Source organism: Sylvia atricapilla, chromosome 7, assembly GCF_009819655.1.
Source record: "Sylvia atricapilla isolate bSylAtr1 chromosome 7, bSylAtr1.pri, whole genome shotgun sequence".
Classification (NCBI taxonomy): Eukaryota; Metazoa; Chordata; class Aves; order Passeriformes; family Sylviidae; genus Sylvia; species Sylvia atricapilla.
This window is the reverse complement of record NC_089146.1, coordinates 35,334,491-35,352,220: the sequence shown is the minus strand read 5'-3', so window position 1 is coordinate 35,352,220 and position 17,730 is coordinate 35,334,491. Positions and strand designations below refer to the sequence as shown.

The 17,730-nt window shown below is 40.2% G+C and overlaps 1 long non-coding RNA gene across 1 annotated transcript in view; it reads right to left on the bottom strand.

Annotated features, from left to right (window-relative positions):
* Positions 1 to 1,969: 1,969 nt before the first annotated feature.
* Positions 1,970 to 17,730, bottom strand: part of LOC136363869 (uncharacterized) — a 38,746-nt gene continuing 22,985 nt past the window's right edge. The window contains exons 8-10 of the long non-coding RNA XR_010744074.1: positions 16,087 to 16,193; positions 6,946 to 7,147; positions 1,970 to 2,147 (exon numbers count right to left, since the gene is read on the bottom strand). This is a non-coding gene — a long non-coding RNA (uncharacterized lncRNA). The remainder of the gene's footprint in view (positions 2,148 to 6,945; positions 7,148 to 16,086; positions 16,194 to 17,730) is intronic.

The following is a 17,730-nucleotide window of genomic DNA, read 5'->3' as shown; positions in this document are numbered from 1 at the left end:
TCCTGAAAGGAATAACTCATTCCCCCAGCCCAAACCTGTGCAAGAGGTACCTTTGCAATCTTCCTATAGCACCTCTCACAGTCATCCTGACAGCATCCTTTTCCTCAGACCAGCCTCACTGCAGAATCCCTAATTCCAACCCAGCACGTGACATTTGTTTGTTGTCAAAAGTATAACTTGGTGCTTGCACTTACAGTAACGTCTTGTAGCAAGTTAGTCACTGAGGAACATTTCCAGTCATTTATTTTCCAGCACAGACTACAGGTTTCCATGGCTATATTCCACAGAAAAAAAAAAAATTCCAATTTCATGTGTAGATCAAATACTTCAAAGTCTCAAACACTTAAGCCATCACTAACACATGCAATAATATAAACTGGAATGAATTTCCAGGATGTAGTAGGCTGAAACTCAGCTTTTGGAGCAGCAGGGTTGAAGTGCACTTTGACACTGACCCTCCCCATCTCCTCTCCCCACGCCAACTAAATCCTCCTTACCTCACCTTCTTCTCATGGCTGGCCCTGTCTCACAGCAGCTGGCAATCACCAATTAACACCAGAGCCCATGAACTTGTCCAAGCTACAGCTCAGCATGCACTTCCAACCCATCACCATAGTATCAGTTTATACTGCAAACCCATGAAGTCAACTCATTACATGCTCCTCAAAAAATCTCCCCATTCCTTCTCACCCAATCTTCATTCAGACTCATCTTTACCCTCATTGTATCCTGTATGCTTCCATGCACATTAAGGCAAATATAAAATCATTTTGGCTAGGAAAGTCCTCTAAGATCATCAGGCTGAACTTTTAGCCCATCACTGCCAAGCCCAACACTAACCCATGTCCCCAACTGCCACATCTAAAAGCCTTAAATCCCTCCAGTAAGGAAGAGTCTGTAAATGGTTGTGTGATAAATCATTGTTAAAAGTTTTGTTTTTATTGTTGGAAGAGTCTTCCATTTGTGCTGGGGGAAGGATTCTGGAGAGTGAAATCCACATCTGGAGCTATACTCCTATTTTTCTGTACTGTTAAATATATGTAAGAACCTATTGAACTTCCTGAAATTATTAAGAATTAAAAAAAAAAAATAAACTGCACTGTTAATTAGCTGTTAAGCAATGACCACCATGCCCATTCTTCTTGATAAACTGTGTCACTTAAATCCCAGCCTTTCCCCACTCCCGTTGCTATAGGTGCCTCTCAAACAGCAGTTCACACATTACACTTGGCCCTCCTCCCTTCTGTCCCAGCCTGATACCTCCTCGAGGGTGTCACATGCAGCCATCCATTTATCTTCCCTTTTTATCAGCTTGCTGAGCCATTCAAAGATGGGCAGAACTTCTTGAGGCTTCCCCCCTACCCCAAATTTCCATTTCTACCTAGATTTTTCCAAGCCCAGCATAACCTAATGGGCAGGAGAAGGCCTGAGCCCAGATTGTTTAACAATGCCTTGAGGGGCTTATTCACCAAAGTTCGACGCTCTGATGAACAGCTTGCTGCAGCTCTAATGGTAAGGCATATAAAATGCATCATACATTAAATTTAATGTTGCCTCATTAGTCTTAATTAGATTCCTACATTACACCAGGATTATAGTTTCTTCGTGTTTATGTTTGCTCCTAAAATAAAGTCTACACTAGACAACAGTTTGGTGTACTTTCTAACCTTTGAGTAAATATGCCCTGAATGGATACCTATGGATATTCTTAATCTTGAAGAAACTAGAAAGAAATTAAGTGGTGTTAAAAATGCCTTTCAGATAGAGATACTGCTTAGACTCAGTTACAAAGGAATAAATTTAGAGGGAAAAAAATACACCGTGCAAATATTAGAAATTACCTTCTATTTTAAAGGGTAAACAGTGAAGGGAAAGGAAGGGACTGTTTGCTTTAAACAAGTGGTAGCTTTTCTATTTTTATAGATGCTTTGATAGATTGCTCCCATACTAATTAATTTTGTCTTCTGGATTAGATTTTTCGCAGTTTATTTACTTTCAGTTGTAAAATCTGTTTCCAAGTGATGCCACTAATTCATCTTTGAAACTTGTTCCAAACACCAGCAGAGCTCATCCCATGATTAGTCAAAATGACCAGGACCACGCATGTCATAGGTGAACAGGTTTTTTAAATGAAACATCCCACTTTTCTTCCAGCAATTAAAAACAATTTTAAATTTCAAAAAGATTGGAAAAAATACTTTTTTTTATGGTAATATCAAACTGAAGCTTGATTGTTATAAGCATTGAAAAGGTGAAAGCTGATTTACCAAATTGCTGCCATTCTTAATATTTTGGCTCAGATCTTGCCACAAAATAATTCAGCCTCTTGAAGCTATTTCTCACCCAGCACGGAGTGCAATTCATACAAGTCCATCTCCTTCTCTCTGACTGATTTGTCCAAGCCCCCACAGTAGTGTAGAGCAAAGAGAAGTCAATTAGCATTATTACCAGTGAGTGTTCTGCTGATATTTTTAAGATTATTTCCTTTCATGTCCCATACCATTAATTTGATAAAATTTAATAAAATTTCATTTGAATTTGCATGTGGCCTGGTTTACTTGTTAATTAGAATTTGAAGAATACTATTGAAAGGACAGTGCAAATCTGTACATTTCATTTGCTTAAGGGTTTAAAAGAAATTATTTTGTCCTGTTTGCATTTACCCTTTTCAGAAATCTTTGCACAAAAGAAAGCATTTGAGGTTTCTTAATATTTCAGTTGGCCCTACCAGGTACATTAAAATAACCTTATTTCCTCTGAGATAAAGCATGCTTAGTTAGGCTTTGAAAAAACATTTCCTTGGCTCAGGAAATGGGGAAAATGCTTAGAAAAATTTTCAAGAACTATCTGTCTTTAAAAGTAGATGAGAGTCTAAATATTTGTTTCACAGACAATACTGAAACAATTATTTAAATGATGAAGAGTGCACATGTACTGATTTTGTTCAAACTCAAATTTAAACTTTTCATCCATCTACACTACAGTAGCACATTTTCCTTAGGGATGACATCTTGGAAAAAGGCCTGTACAACAAGAAAAGGAAAAGGTTTACATTTTCTAAAATCCCCTAATCCTGCCTTTTTGCAGTCTCTCCATAAATTGTTACCTTTTTCCTGAGGGGATAAAAAGCTCAGTGGTTTCTTCAGTTCCTGGGGTAAACTGCAGCTAGGGAACAGCTTAAATCCCAAACAAACCAACCAAAACCCCACAAACACAGGAAACTACCACTCTTCATCATGAATTCAAAGAATAACAAAATCTATCAGTAAACATGGATGAGGACCATATCAATGGGCTATGGATGGATTCACAGGAGGAAGGAGGACTGGATGTACCACAGACATATCTTTAGCAGCTAATATCATGTGAAATTACAGCACAGCGCTGAGCACCTGAAACAAATTTGAGAGAGGAGAGGTGAAAAAAGGCAACTACTGAATCATCAGTTATTTAGAAACTGATTTGTAAGAACATATACACATTTTTATCTTAAAACAAAGTGTTTCAGAAGTGATAAGACTTAACAGAATTGTTTCTTTTGCCAAAATGAGGCCCAAGAAAAAAAGTCAGCTCTATCTCTTGCGTGGGTTGGCTGCAAGGCAGGATGCAGCCAGGCAGGAGACATTCACCTCCCTCCACTCTGGCTCACACAACCTCCAGCAAAAAAATAATAGCTGTTGTAGGAAGGCTGCGACTTCTTGTCTTTTTATTGCCTTGCTGCCGTGGCCCGCTGGCAGCCAGGACAGCCAGCCATGCTGGGCTTCACTGGGAAAGTCTCCCAGCATGGCTGGAACCAGATCCATGGAGAAGGGGAGCGTGTGAACCCCAGGCACCCCACGCTGCAGACCAGACCTCCAGATGTTGGAAGAGCAGCGTCTCCCGCTTGGCGAGCGATGGAGGAGGCGACGAGGGTGGTGATCCTGCCGCCGGGAACTGCTCTGCTCTGCAGGGCTGGCAGGAGATGAGAGGTACGTTGTGCTCTGCAAAGAGCTGCAGCAACTTCCTCCAGAGCAACGGGGAGCTGAGCAAAGGGTGGCTGCACTGTAAATCACAGCTCCGAGGCTTCCACAGGTGAGGCACAGCTGGGCAGGGCTCTGCACACCGGGATGGAGCAGGCCGGGTCTGGTCCAGCCCATTGCTGTGCTGCTTGCATCCAGACCTTTCATTTTTCTGTCTCTGTGAGAGGAGGCTCTAACCCCTTCCTGATGGATTTCTTTTGAGACATAAAGAAAGTTGTGGGACAACACAGAAAGTGGATGAATTATTTTATTCTGCCTTCCCCAAACATAGTTGGAGCGTTTCCGGGATCAGCCGCGCTCCGCGCACGCACATGAGCTGTTCTGGCAGGGGCGCCTCAGCCCGATTTGGTTTGAGTGACAAAAGTTAATTTTGTTGATGCACAGCCTTCTGTGATGCGAGGTAGGAGGTCCGACGATGCAAATCAAACTGCTTCTCCCAAAATATCCCGGTGATTGATAATGAGGCAGTGATGCAGATTTTTGACACTTTTGATCCTACCGCAAGCAAACGCTAAATTTAGCCCCAAGAATTTACAAAGCTAATGCCACGTTGCTTTAAAAAGTGATCAGTGAAAGATATTCATAGTTTAACGAAGTCCAATGTTATTCAATGAAGATTTTTTCAATGCCAAAACAAAGCTGTAATAAGCAAGATTTCAGAAATAAGGGGGAAAAATTAACTATAAATAAACTTAGGTATTGAAACCTGTCAAGTATGCTATTCAAGTTTAACTTCACTTCTAGTGGAAGGATTATGTATTGTATTTTGATTTCACTACTGTGTATCTACATACATATATGTGCCAACTACTCTTCAAGGTGTATAAGGCACATATCCAGAAGCATTTGAAGAAGGAAGATGACTGACATTTACAAGAAAAGCCTTTATTATATGTCTATATTTTGTTTCATTAATCATGCATGTTCATTAACCAATCATGGCAATTTATTATGAACTCTTTGAAGACATGTTGCATTACAACAGTGTCATTGTCACTTTGATCATCTAAAGATCTCACAGGATGACATTTCCAACCAGAGGACCTGGCTCCTCTGTACGTGATGTATGAATATGTACTAGAGACTCAGAAGTGTTTAAAAAAAGGGAAAAAATCAACAATAAACCTGCAGTACAACAGTGTTTGCAAGATACAGAAATTAATTATGTAGCTCAAAGATAACAACCCACAAATTAGGTAGAAATATTCAGGTGAAGTGATTTGCACATGATTTTAATAGTGGATAAGCACCAAAAGGAGATGGTATTCATTTTGTCATGTAATATTTGATCATTAAGTGTTTTGCTGGGTTGTATCATGCTCGATCTACACAACAATTTGAAAAACATATTCTTTACAAAACAACCTAAAAATGTTTTCGAAAGTCTGGGCTTTCATCACTACCAGCTACTGCATTTATATAGTGAGAAACTAAATATACGTTTATTGAAAGATAGAGGCACCACTACCATAATGCAGCACTTCCTTTCTCCTCAGCCTGAGGTCACTGCAAGGAATGTTGTGAACCTGAGCAATACATAGAGTCTGATTTTATGGAACCAAGGTTTACAACTTCTTCACTGCTCATTTCTGCCTTCTATTGCACCTTTCATAAACCCACTGATTAATATCAAACAGTGAACAACTCTGACAAGCAGGATTACTAATCCAACATAACTGTTTATAGTGTGAATGAAAAAAAGTGCTCCATTTCCAGCCACTGCACTTAATAATAAATTCCTGTTGTACTTAAATGTTGAAGGGATTACATAACTGTCAAAGTTCCTTTAAATGTTAAGGGTAGTGATCATATTAAAGACATACTATACAGAAGCGAAAGCAAATGTCAGTTTAGCTATTATTACCATATTTGCATGGAGTTTGGAAATGTAGGGGCCAGACTCCTCAACACGTCACGTTCAGGCTCGTTGTGACTGAGCAGAGAGGAGAAGGAGCTGCAAACCCACCCTGCCAGTCGTGCTGCAATCCTGTGCCATTTAAGGGTCAGAAAAAGGAGCTTCACGTGCCCCAGCACAGCCACAAGGCTGTTCTGGATTCCACCAGCTGAAACAGGACCACCAGGACAATTGTGCCAGAGAGACGGAGGGGAATGCCACGCATTCCTCCTCCCTTGCTCCCTCTTCCGCTGCGCATACTTCGCTCGAGGAAGCTGCTGGATTGGCTCGATACCAGTCCAGGACAATTCTGAAGCACCCACTTAAGACATGCTTATGACAACTGTGACCCTCTTGGGTGTCCCTAAGACAGCGAGAGCCAGGAATCTGGTGCAAACAAGATCAAATATGCAGATGCTCTCTGTGCAGTCTTTAGATACCGTTCCCCTGACCTCTGCTATTGCCTTAAACACATTAAACACTCTGGAGTCAATTAGTAACAAGCAGCAGTATGAATTGTCCAGAGAAAATTAGAATAAATTAATTAAACTGCTAAAAATATTGAAATTTAAAGCAATCCCAAGAGCGCAGCAATAAAACTCCCAGTAAACAGACCTCCAAACTCAACGAAGATCTAGATCTCAGATTGCACTCTATATTTACCTCCTTCCCTGCACTGGAATCATTTGCAGGATTAAAACCTGAGCCTGGCGCCTCCCCACACTACGATTATTGGCAAAGAAACAATTCTTTGACTGTCTTCCAGTACTCTTTTAAAGGACTGGGGTTATTCATGCAGTGCCACACCCCACACCCAGCAAGACAAGAGGAATGCTTGCCCGTGGAAGTTATGTGCACGCAATGAAACCTTTGTTCCCAAGTTAGAAATGGGACCCCATTATTAGCATTCCTGATATTCATAGCACTGCCAGCGTTCCATAGCACCCAGCAGGGCCCAGCCAGCAGCCTCAAGGAAAAAATGTCTAACCTTGAGTTTTATACCATTGCGAAATCAATTAATTTCTGAAGAACTCACCTGCAGTGTGCTGCTGCAGTGTTTGCTTTGGGAGAAAGGATTCCAGCCATAGCCTCACCCAAAAGATGAATGTCAGTGATGCCAGTTGGTGCTGATGTCTTGGAAGAGCATCAGTGCTGAAATCCTTCCTCCAGTGCCCCCTGAGTGGTGTTCCTTAGAAGTGCCCCACTGGCACACTGTACCATCATCAAGCTTTGCCTTATAATAAACAGAATGATGAAAAGGCAAAGAGGAGCAATGTAAATAATTCACTTCACATCCAGGGATAGTTACAACATATTTGATATCTAAACATTGAGTATTGTCTCAGTGGTGGGTGGAAAGCAGTCTCCCATGGCTCAAGAATCCCTGAGATGTTGAGCATTTTCCTCTACAAACTCAAAAATTCAAAACATTTGCCAATAATACACGTGTAAGAATAGAGATGGCTCTGGATCGGGTCTAGAGAAGGTCAAATTGCTTTGAAACATCGTCTCTTTTTTTAGGAGAGATATCACTATGGCAGTGATAAATATTTTGTGAAAAATCTAAATAAAGCAGGCTGGATGTTGCATACTTAGAACGGGTGTCGCTAAAGTTGGGGGATTTTTTTATTCCCCCAAGTGAAATTTCTAGGAAGGATTTTGGCAACTTTGTTAGTGTGGAAATCACCATGGGAAGCGCATTGGCCCCAAGGCGTTTGACGACCTACGACGTGTTCCCTGTCACCACGTCTGGCCCCTCTTCATGTCAGCCTCTTCCTTTACAGGAATTTTGAGGTGGCAGAGGAATTGGTCATGCTCCTATTTCTCAGCATTCTTTTCTGAGAAAAAACTATGAAAACAAACTGCTTTTTTTTTTTTTTTTTTTTTTTTTTTTTTTTTTTTTTTTTTTTTTTTTTTTTTTTTTTAGCTAGTGGCTCGGGATTTTTTAATCTCTGGTTTGGTGTTCATCCACAAATGAAGACTTTGTGGCTCAGCAGATGGTCACCTTAGATGTTTTCCTGAGGGGTGGAAAGGTTCAAAGAGGGAACCCCACACTCCTTCACTGGATCCCAAGATCCCTCTGGCCCACTGACATCTACCATCTAATGCCTGATGACAGGGCAATGGAGGCTGCATGTTTCAGCTGCATTTCTAACACTATCAAAGCCCCTTTCCCTTGTAACTGAACTGTTCTAATTATGCACATTTCCCTTTGCTGTATTCCTCAAGGTCTTGTCTCACCAAATGATGTAACTCTTGATTACAGCTCTTGTATTCAAGCTTGTACGACGAGGCTGAAATACTCCTGAACACCTTGATGACAAGTACATGGATTTGCCTGGCAAAACAATAACCACGCTAAAGCTCTTTTAACATCCTGGTTCCTTTGCTGAAAGCATCTGCCTATACTGTCAATTCATCCCGTGCCTCTTGGGTGCCTGACTTCAGCAGAAGCATGCAAGTCCTATAAATGAGTACATGCCGCTGGGGGTAGCACTTACAGTGGAAGAGGATCGTCTCATGAGTGATAAGGGTGACAGAAGTGCAAAGCAGAGCTGAGTGGATCTGGCACTCACATTGTGAACAACACAGCATCCGTACGGGAAGATTTTTCCCACAGAATGACATGCAATAATTTATTCTAAGCCCTTCCAACTTGTGTGTGGTGGTTTGTTGTTTTTTATTTTATTTTTTTTACTTCAATTTTTTTTTTCTTCCCCTCCTCTGTGAAGTTTCTATCTTCTGCAGCTCTTCTCTAAATAGCTATTTAAGACACCACTGCTAAAATGAAATGCACAGTTTGAAGGAAAACTAATCTGTCTGACCAAGTAAATAATTACTAATCAACACTCTTCCCACATAACTGCATTCCACAAGAGTATGATTGAGAAACAAAGAGTGGGTCTTTACACTAAAATACAATGGTAAGGTAACAGTTAAAAAGACCCCATTTTTAACCAGTGGTTATAAGTACACAATTAAAATAAAAATATGCCTCACAAAGTTTTTAGCAGGAAATGCTGTTTTTTTCAATTGCGGCCCTGCACCGAGTATTTCAACTTCCTAAAGGTCAGAGCGTGAAGGACTTCCAGATCCCCCAATGCTGTGCAGCACAGAGGAGCAGAAAAACTCTCATCCTGAGCCAGATGGGTTTCCCAACACATCCACTGTAATGTCTCCAACACCAGCCACCACCAGATGTTTCAGCAGATGCCAGAGCGGATGAAATTAAGGTGGCTGTGGGATACTCCTTGTCTTCTGGAGGAGATCAAACATGTTCTAACCACATATGATCTGGAACCAGATAGGTACAGGCACTGTGCCATCACTACTGAGAACCATAAGTTGCAATTGGACATCCTCCCATACTCTGCTGCCCTGACCAAAACTTCTGCTGAAATAGGTGGAATCCACTGATCTTGGGGTTTGAAGTCATAATGCAAAAGTCTGAAGACTCTTTGGCGACCTTTTGTCTTTCCCCCAACTTTTCTTACCTCCCGCTCCCACCTAAGTCCTCCCCCTGTCGCTGTTTAGCTGCAAACAATGCTGTTTGTATTGTTCAGCAGTTTGGTAAAAATAGCTATAAATTAAAAAAACCAAAACAAACCAAAAACAAAACAAAACAATCCCACAACACCACATATTGCTACACTAACCTGATACAGAAAGTTCATGCACTACAATTCATATATTTTTCAATGACCTCTACTAGCATTTAAAAACTTCCATTCCATTTAAAAACAATCAAAGGCTTGATCAACAAAAAACCTGTACCTTTCCCCTGGAAACTTTGCAAAGCCTCAAGCCTTTGCTCATGTGTCCATGAGATGTGATCCTCTTGCCTGTTGCAGACTGTTCTCCAGCTGTTGGTGGTTAGTGCAGAAGAGACAAGGAGTCCAATTCTACTCTTTGAAACATTTTTGCTTCACTCTCAGGCACTTTCTGCCTTCAGCAGCCTGGGCAGAGACTGGTTCTAAACATGCTCCTTTAGACTAAAACTCTCCCCTCCCAAAAAAAGCACTGAAAGGAGGTAAGCACTCAGAATTAGTCAGTTCAGTTAGTCTTGATTTGCCTAGGCAGCAACCTCAAAATATAAGCACAGTCTTCAAAACACGAGCTTGGAATGGCAACTAAAGGTCACAATTTTTATTATTTTTAAACCAGCTAAGTAAGTGTCTTAAAATGTCCAAATGGGAAAGAAAGAGTAATGATGTAGCAGTTTGAGCTATTTAACAAGTCTTAAAAATGAAAATCCTTTAGAAGAAGGAAATTCATGTGGTGAATGACCAGCTCTCAGCTTGGTGTAAAGCAATGGGAAAGGAGAGGAAGAACTTTTAAGAAAAGTACTACAGTACCTGCAATATTTGGTGGATTTGAAAGGTGAGATCATCAGAGATTACAGTCGACCACAGAGATCTGGTGTGGATTTAACAGACAGATTCTTCTTGTGGTAATTCTCCCAGCACAGAACTACAGCACCATAAAATTCACATACAAATATACACACACACACACACCCCAAAGAGATTTTTTTAAAATTACCATAATTAACAAATAGGAGGAAGAACAACAAATCTGGTTTGAAAAAAACACCTGAGAGGTCCTGAGCAGGTCTGTTGCATCAGATCTCTCTGATGGTCCCAGGGCAGAGCTGCAGGAGCGTGTGAATTATTGCTCCTAGCATATGCAGATTTTTGTGAGACTGTCTTAACAGATTTCTGTAATACATACGTGATTTAAAAACACACTTTAATTTAAAAGTTCAGTTTTTGTAAGCACATCAAAGCTTTGCAAATGTAGATTTATTTCTTTTAATAGTGCATATTAATAATATTGATAAAATTATCAGTATTCATATTTGAAGAATCACTAATACAAATTTTTTTTCAAGGTTACTTGAAATTCAAAATAGGAAGTAAAGAGATCCATAATTTAGCGGGTAGAAGTGGGAGTCAAGTTTTCTGGAGCCTAATTTTCCCAGTGTTTAAATATTGCAGAGAATCAATGCAAAGCTCTGAAATGAACTTTGGAAAAGCTGTTCATTCCCTTTACTACACTTATCCAATACATAAACTCAATAGGCTAAAATTCATCTACTTTACAAAGATTTGGTGCAGCTTAATAGAGTGCTTTGAGATCTTGTGATGAAAGAGTGAACCCAAGTACAAAGTAATATAATAAAGATAGCACCATTAATTAGAATTATTAAAATTCATACACTAAAATCTATAATCTAAGCAGTAGGGACCAAGTTATTCATGGGTGTTTAAAATAAGGAAGAATATTAAGAATACTAATTTTGACAATTGAACCCCGCATACCAAAAATGTCCCTTTTGTTCTGTTTAGTCTTTGGGGAACAGATAAGTTCACACAGAAAAGAACAATGAGCTGCTGTGTCTATAGCCGTTGATTTGTTTTTTAAGATGGTCAGTTAGTACTCAGCAGCAAGCGCTAAAGAAAATTATACTTTTCTGGAGCAACCAGTGGTGTGATGGGGTAAAAGACATTTTTTTATTTAATTTAAAAGGTGGAGAACAACACTCCAGCTGTCACAGGAGGTGGCTAAAGAGAAGATGAGGCTGAGCAAGGAGGTGGTTGGATGGGGCTCAGAGAAACCTGGTCTAGTGAAAGATGTCCCTGCCTATAGCAGAGTGTACAGTGAGAAGATCTTTAGCCAAATTATTTCTGTGAATATACAAATGCCATTGAGGGCTGCAGCCCATGCACAAGCCAGCTCCTTGTCCCTCAGTTGTCTGACTTCAACCCTTCTTGCTAATGCCCTCAAGAGAAAAAAACAGTGATCCTCCACTCACAGGTTGCCTAAGGCACACCTTGGCTGGAGAGATGAAGAACTTTGCCTCTCTAAGTCCCATCCTGCCACCTCCATCCAGCCAGACTTCACTCTAGGAGACAAACTTACACATGCAAAGCTCTGCTTGGAGGCAGCAGGATTGTCCAGCCACACTGGTGTCCGAAATGAGCTACAACAATGGCCACATCAGATCTGCTGCCAGCCTGGAGACTGTGACTAACTTGTGCATATATTTGCATAAGTTATATAAAAATGAATGTATAAAGTTATATTTATCTGTACTTGTATCTTCTTTGATATGAGTGGATGTTGCTTGTCCACCCACAGTAAAAACTCACAATATTGTAGGCTTATAAATACAGAGAGCAGGAGAGCAAATTACAACAGATTTCTCCTAGGTTACACTTCAGATGTTCTTCAGGGGACTGGAGTTGTGGACAGCAGTGAGGGCTTGCAGCATATCAACAAATTGGCCATCAATATGACGCCATTTCCAGTGCTCGAGTTCCCATGGATAATGGAACTGGTGTGATAAATGACTTTATCTCCTCACCTTCCTTCCCCACTGCATCCGAGGTCCTTGCACCAACCCCATCAGTTCCAGTTCTCTGCCTGCACTCCCTCTTGGGAGCATCCCACCCCAAACTGGACACAAATGTGGGAAATCAGGTTGGAGCCAAATCCCACTGGAAGTTGGTGGCAGTTTTTTGTTGACTTCAAAGGGAGCTGGAGCAGGTCTTCACTGCATAGTAAGGACAATGTTCATCGAGATTTACAAACATGATATTTTGTTCATCTTTTTACTGACTAACTTCATAATCTCAGTTTCCTGGACTGATGCCATGGATTGCTGTTCTGCAGCTGATTTACAATAAACAGAAGAAAAACTCTGCAAACATATATTTTACTGCCAGTAACAAACACTTCAAATTCCTTCTGTATTTTCTATGAAAAAAAAATTTACTAAAAAGATCTAGAAAAAATACAGTATCTGGCTTAATCCCTAATTGAAGAAGAGTGGATTGTTATGGAGACACAAATTATATTGTACATAATGAATTTCATCAGAATACAAATATAACAATATTGCTTTTTTGCCTTTCAACTAGGGAACATCCTATTTTAAACTTGGGAACCATTTAGCTTTCAGATTTCTCAAAGTACTTGCAAGGAGACTTGGAATTTCAAAGTAATTGCAAGGGTATGTGAAGCTCAAATCCAGTTTAATGACAAAGGGAGAGAGAAACCAAGAAATCTTAATTAGCCTAACCAGCGATAACTAGATTCAGTTTCTGGGTGAACAGTGTCAGATTAATACAAGGAAACAAAACACTCATTTAGGAAATATCAAGGTTCTGTGGGAAGGAGGAAAAAAAGGTCAGGAGAGCTCAAATTCAAGTTGCCATTACCTCTCTTAAACATCAGTGCTCAAGCTGTCCGAGATAACAAAAATGACTGAACTTTCCTCATGGAGATCAGTTTGATTTTGCATTAATTTTTTCTTCAAAAGATGCACAATGGATATATCTAATATATTTAATTTCAGGAAGAGAATTGGAAAGCAGGAATCCCACAAAAAATATAACTCATCCCTACCCATACTGTGTATATGTCTATATTTGCAAACACAATTATCCAGGGAACACGACCTGGTAGGTAACTCCCTCAGCATACAGAGATATATTTGTAGTTGTTTTTATTCCATGGCCATGCCCTGATCTCTGTAAACACAGGATTAATGAGTTTTCTTGAAACTTTCATTGTGTATCCAATTGAACAAGAACATCTTCTTTGGATAACACAATATAAATTACCTAATTAAGACACATGATCTGTGTAATAAACCCACATATATAAAACATGTGCAGCAAAGAGTTTTTCAGTCCAAATGTGTCAATGGATTTTTTTTTATTTTTTTTTATTTTCAATTCAAGGGAAAAAAAAAGTATGCCACATGTAGACTAACAGTCTCCCAAATTTCCTTTTTCTTTTTTCTTTCAATTACGAAAGCATTGTCGTTAGACAAGTCTAAAAACAGAGCTCCTCATGCTGGGAGATTCGTGATTTATTCTCAGATTTTAACCAAAAAAATGCATGATATGTTCCACTTTAAGAGTTGATACATATCTGTGATGTTTTAAATTTGTACAGCAGCACTATAGATCATTCTATATCACCATCACAATTATTGCTGAATAAAAAATGAACATGATATAGACTAAATATAGCACATAAAATGCCAACAGGCTGAAGTTCGAAAGGGAGATGTGATCCTTGAGTACATAAAATGGAGGATAACAACAGCAGAGTATTGCTGTCTCCTCAGTACATCTCCCTTAGCACAGGGGGAAACCATTAGAAACAAAAAAAATATCCTCACCAACTACACTCAAAAACACTCAGTTCTGCAAATAGCACAATAAAATGCCCTGGCAAACTTGCTGGAATTAACTCAGGGGAGAAAAAAAACCCAAAATGACAAGTTTTTAAGAGCCATTACAGATTTAGATTCCACCTGTTTCATTTAAGAAAGAGAAGGATTTTAATAAAAGTTAAATTTGTTCAGGCATAATAATAAAAATCAAATTCTGAGGGTCACAAGGCTAAAGAAATTTAAGCAATAAAGATTTTCTATACTGAAAAAATTTACAATAGAACAACATATTAATTTTATTATTTTCCCAAGGAAGAATATATCTCAAGCTGAGTCTTTAGGAACTATTTAAGGTGAAGAAAAATTTGTAAAGATCATGGTGATATTAGTGAACAAAGCACTATGGCCTGTAGATCAAGGGGTCAGATCAGTTCCTTCTGACCTTTAAATGTAAGAGCAGCATTTTATTTAGGGCTTCTATTCTTTATGTTCTGTTAGTCCTGAGAATTTCCATCACAGTTAAACTCTGCATCACGGAAGAAACCGAGCAAACAGACACATTTCATGAGCTGTCCTCAAGAGTTTACAGCCTTTAAGCTCAGTTTTGCAACTTGCAGTGAATGAAGTTCCACACAAACGGGATAATTTTCCCAAATTCAATGATAGCACGATACTGACTTTTATTATAATGCTATTTCTTTCATTTTGCCATCACAATATTTGGGAGTTCGACTGCATTCCTTGCTAAGTGGCCTATTCTGTTCTGCTCATACAAGACTACAAATTGCCATTTAAAATTCCCAACTTTAACCTCCTGCTGCCAGCTGTTTGAGATGACAAGCCAGAAGGCAGGAAGGGCACTGTGATGGAACACGACATGTACATGTTCTTGGAGAATACATGGAGACTCCTCTATTTCATCTGACCTCTCAAACACAGAAATGCTCATTATGTTGGCCAGACAGATTATTTTCACATTTTAAGGCTTTAAAAAAAATTCCAAGTTACACAGGGAAATATTTACTTATGTTCATTTTGGCATAGGTGAGCTAATGGGGTGCCCCAATCTTAGTTACAGAACCATTGAATGGTTTGGGTGGGAAGGGGCCATCAAGGATCATCCTCTTCCAACCCTCCTGCTATGGGCAGGGACAACTTCACTGGACCAGGGTTCTCCAAGCTCCATCCAACTGGCTTTAAATACTTCCAGGGATCCAGGCACAGCCAGGGCTTCTCTGGGAATTCCAGTCCAGCACCCCCCCACCCTCCCAGCCAGGAATTCCTTCCCGATCTCCCATCCAGCCCTGCCCTCTGGTAGTGGGAAGCCATTCCCTGTGTCCTGTCCCTCCATCTCTTGTCTCAAATCCCTCTCCAGCTCTCCTAGAGCCCCTTTAGGTCCTAGAGGGGACTCTGAGCTCTCCCTGGATCCCTCTCTTCTCCAGGGGAACATTCCCAGCTCTCCCAGCCTGGCTCCAGAGGGGCTCCAGCCCTGGAGCTTGTCCATGGATTCCTCTGGACTCTCTCCAGCAGCTCCACATCCTCTCACATTGGGGACCCCATAGCTGATTTCCCCATCTGTTGGAACAGCCACAAGGTCTCTGCTGTCCCTTGGAGGTCTCATGGTGATGAACATGCTTCTGGCTACTGGCCAGAAATTGCACACACCCTGTTTCAGAAGCACAAGTTCATGTCCCCAGGATTGTTGTATTTCTGCTCACCACAATAGTTACTAAAAGCTTGTGCTCCAGACTGGTGGGATTCGGCTTCAATTTTTAGCACACTATTTTCACTGCATCCCACACCCAGCCACAGCTTATCTATCATTTGATTCTGACAGATACATATTTTATATTTTGACAAGCTGCCCACTTGACTGCTTTCCTGTGACATCATCTTATCTCTGAATGTACCAACCTGTTAATAACTTCATTTTCTGGTTGAATTTTTCCAAATTAAATTAAGCAGGCGAAACATGTTAAGCTCACCAAGTCCTCTTAACACTTCTGCTGAAGGGCATCCTCTGATAGCTTGATTTTGAAAAGGGCAGCATACAACCTGTTCAGACAGGGATCTGGTCCAAAATATCAGGTTTCTGGAAGGTAGATGATTTCCCCCTCAGATAAGAAATATAAAAAGGACAAAACCCACAACTTACAAACAAAAATTAAACTCTTACCATCTGATAACTGATGTTCTAAAAATTGTATCATTATTTAATAGTACTTGAAGAAAACATTTATGAGATAAAAAGGAGCAATAAAATCTAACAAAATAATTTTCAAGTTTTCTGTTGTAGATAGAATGATGGAAGTTAAATATAGTTCAACGGTAGCATGAAATAATTTTCTTTTTATCTTATGGCAATAAAAATCAGTATAAACTTTTCCTTCATTTTAATTAAAACAATTTTAGGAAAAAAAAAACAACAAAAAAAACCCAAAAAACCTTCTTCCTGAATATACTATATAGTAGTAATTAAATATGGGCACTTTCATACTTATCTTATTCCATAATTAGCTTTTCTGTGGAAGCAATACTGCACTGGACATGAAATCACAGGACAGTGACAAAATTTAATTGGATAACACGGACACAAAATCAGAAAACCAGGCTCTTTTCCCAGTTGCAGAGCTCAAAACATTCCTTCCCATTCTGTGCCTCAGTCTGCTGCCATTTAAATTGAAAATGCTGCACCAAGAGAAGGAAAATCAATATGAAAACGTAGCAGAAGTTATTTTTTTTTCCAGTTGTGTTACAATGCGAAACAGAGTACCTCTCAGTTCCTGAAGGTTTTCAGTGCACTTGGGTTGTTTCAGAAATAAAGTTAGGCATTCACAGAGCCACGATCACAATTCCTGACCCACTTGGCTGCTGGTAGCAAAGGAGGAGCCCAAAGAGGCAGAGCCACACTGTGCCCAGAGGTGAATCAGCATCTTTGGCCACCATCCTATCCTGGGGACAGTCCCAGGGATGGATTTCTGTACTCCAGATACACCCTGCCTAGGAAAAAGGGAGTTGGCCTGTGCCCACACAAAGCCACTAGGACCATGACAAGGAGAAAGCCCAAAAGCCCAACAGGTTCAGCACCAGAAAGGAGTTGAAGTCTCCAATCCTTTCATTTTCACTGTGTACCTACAACCTGCTGTGCACTGAGAGGAGGGATGATGTGCTGAGGGAAAGGCTGCTGGTATTCCCCTGGAGTTACACCTTTGAAAGCCTGCTCAGAGGCCCCAAACTGCACAAAATGGCCCCAAATAAGTTAAATTACCCCCACAGTGTAGCATTGTTAGCATTTATAGATTGCATTGCTTGATAAACCTGAAAATTTCCACTTAGGGCCAAAATGCCCACTGCAGACAATCCAAGGAGAGTATAACTTATCTCTAACAGGGTGTCAGACTCTAGCAGTGGGTTATGAGAACACAGTGGATCTCACAGGGCTTTACACCAGCAACGTTCTAAGATGCTGAGTGTGAGTAATGCCACCCACCACTGGGGAAAGTGGCAATAATGTGCCAGAACCTGCCAGAGCTCCTCCAGCTCAGGCCTTCCCTACCCCACTTCTCTCCACTAGGAACATCTAAACCAACCTTATCTTTATTGGAAAACACATTAAGACTCAAAAGCCT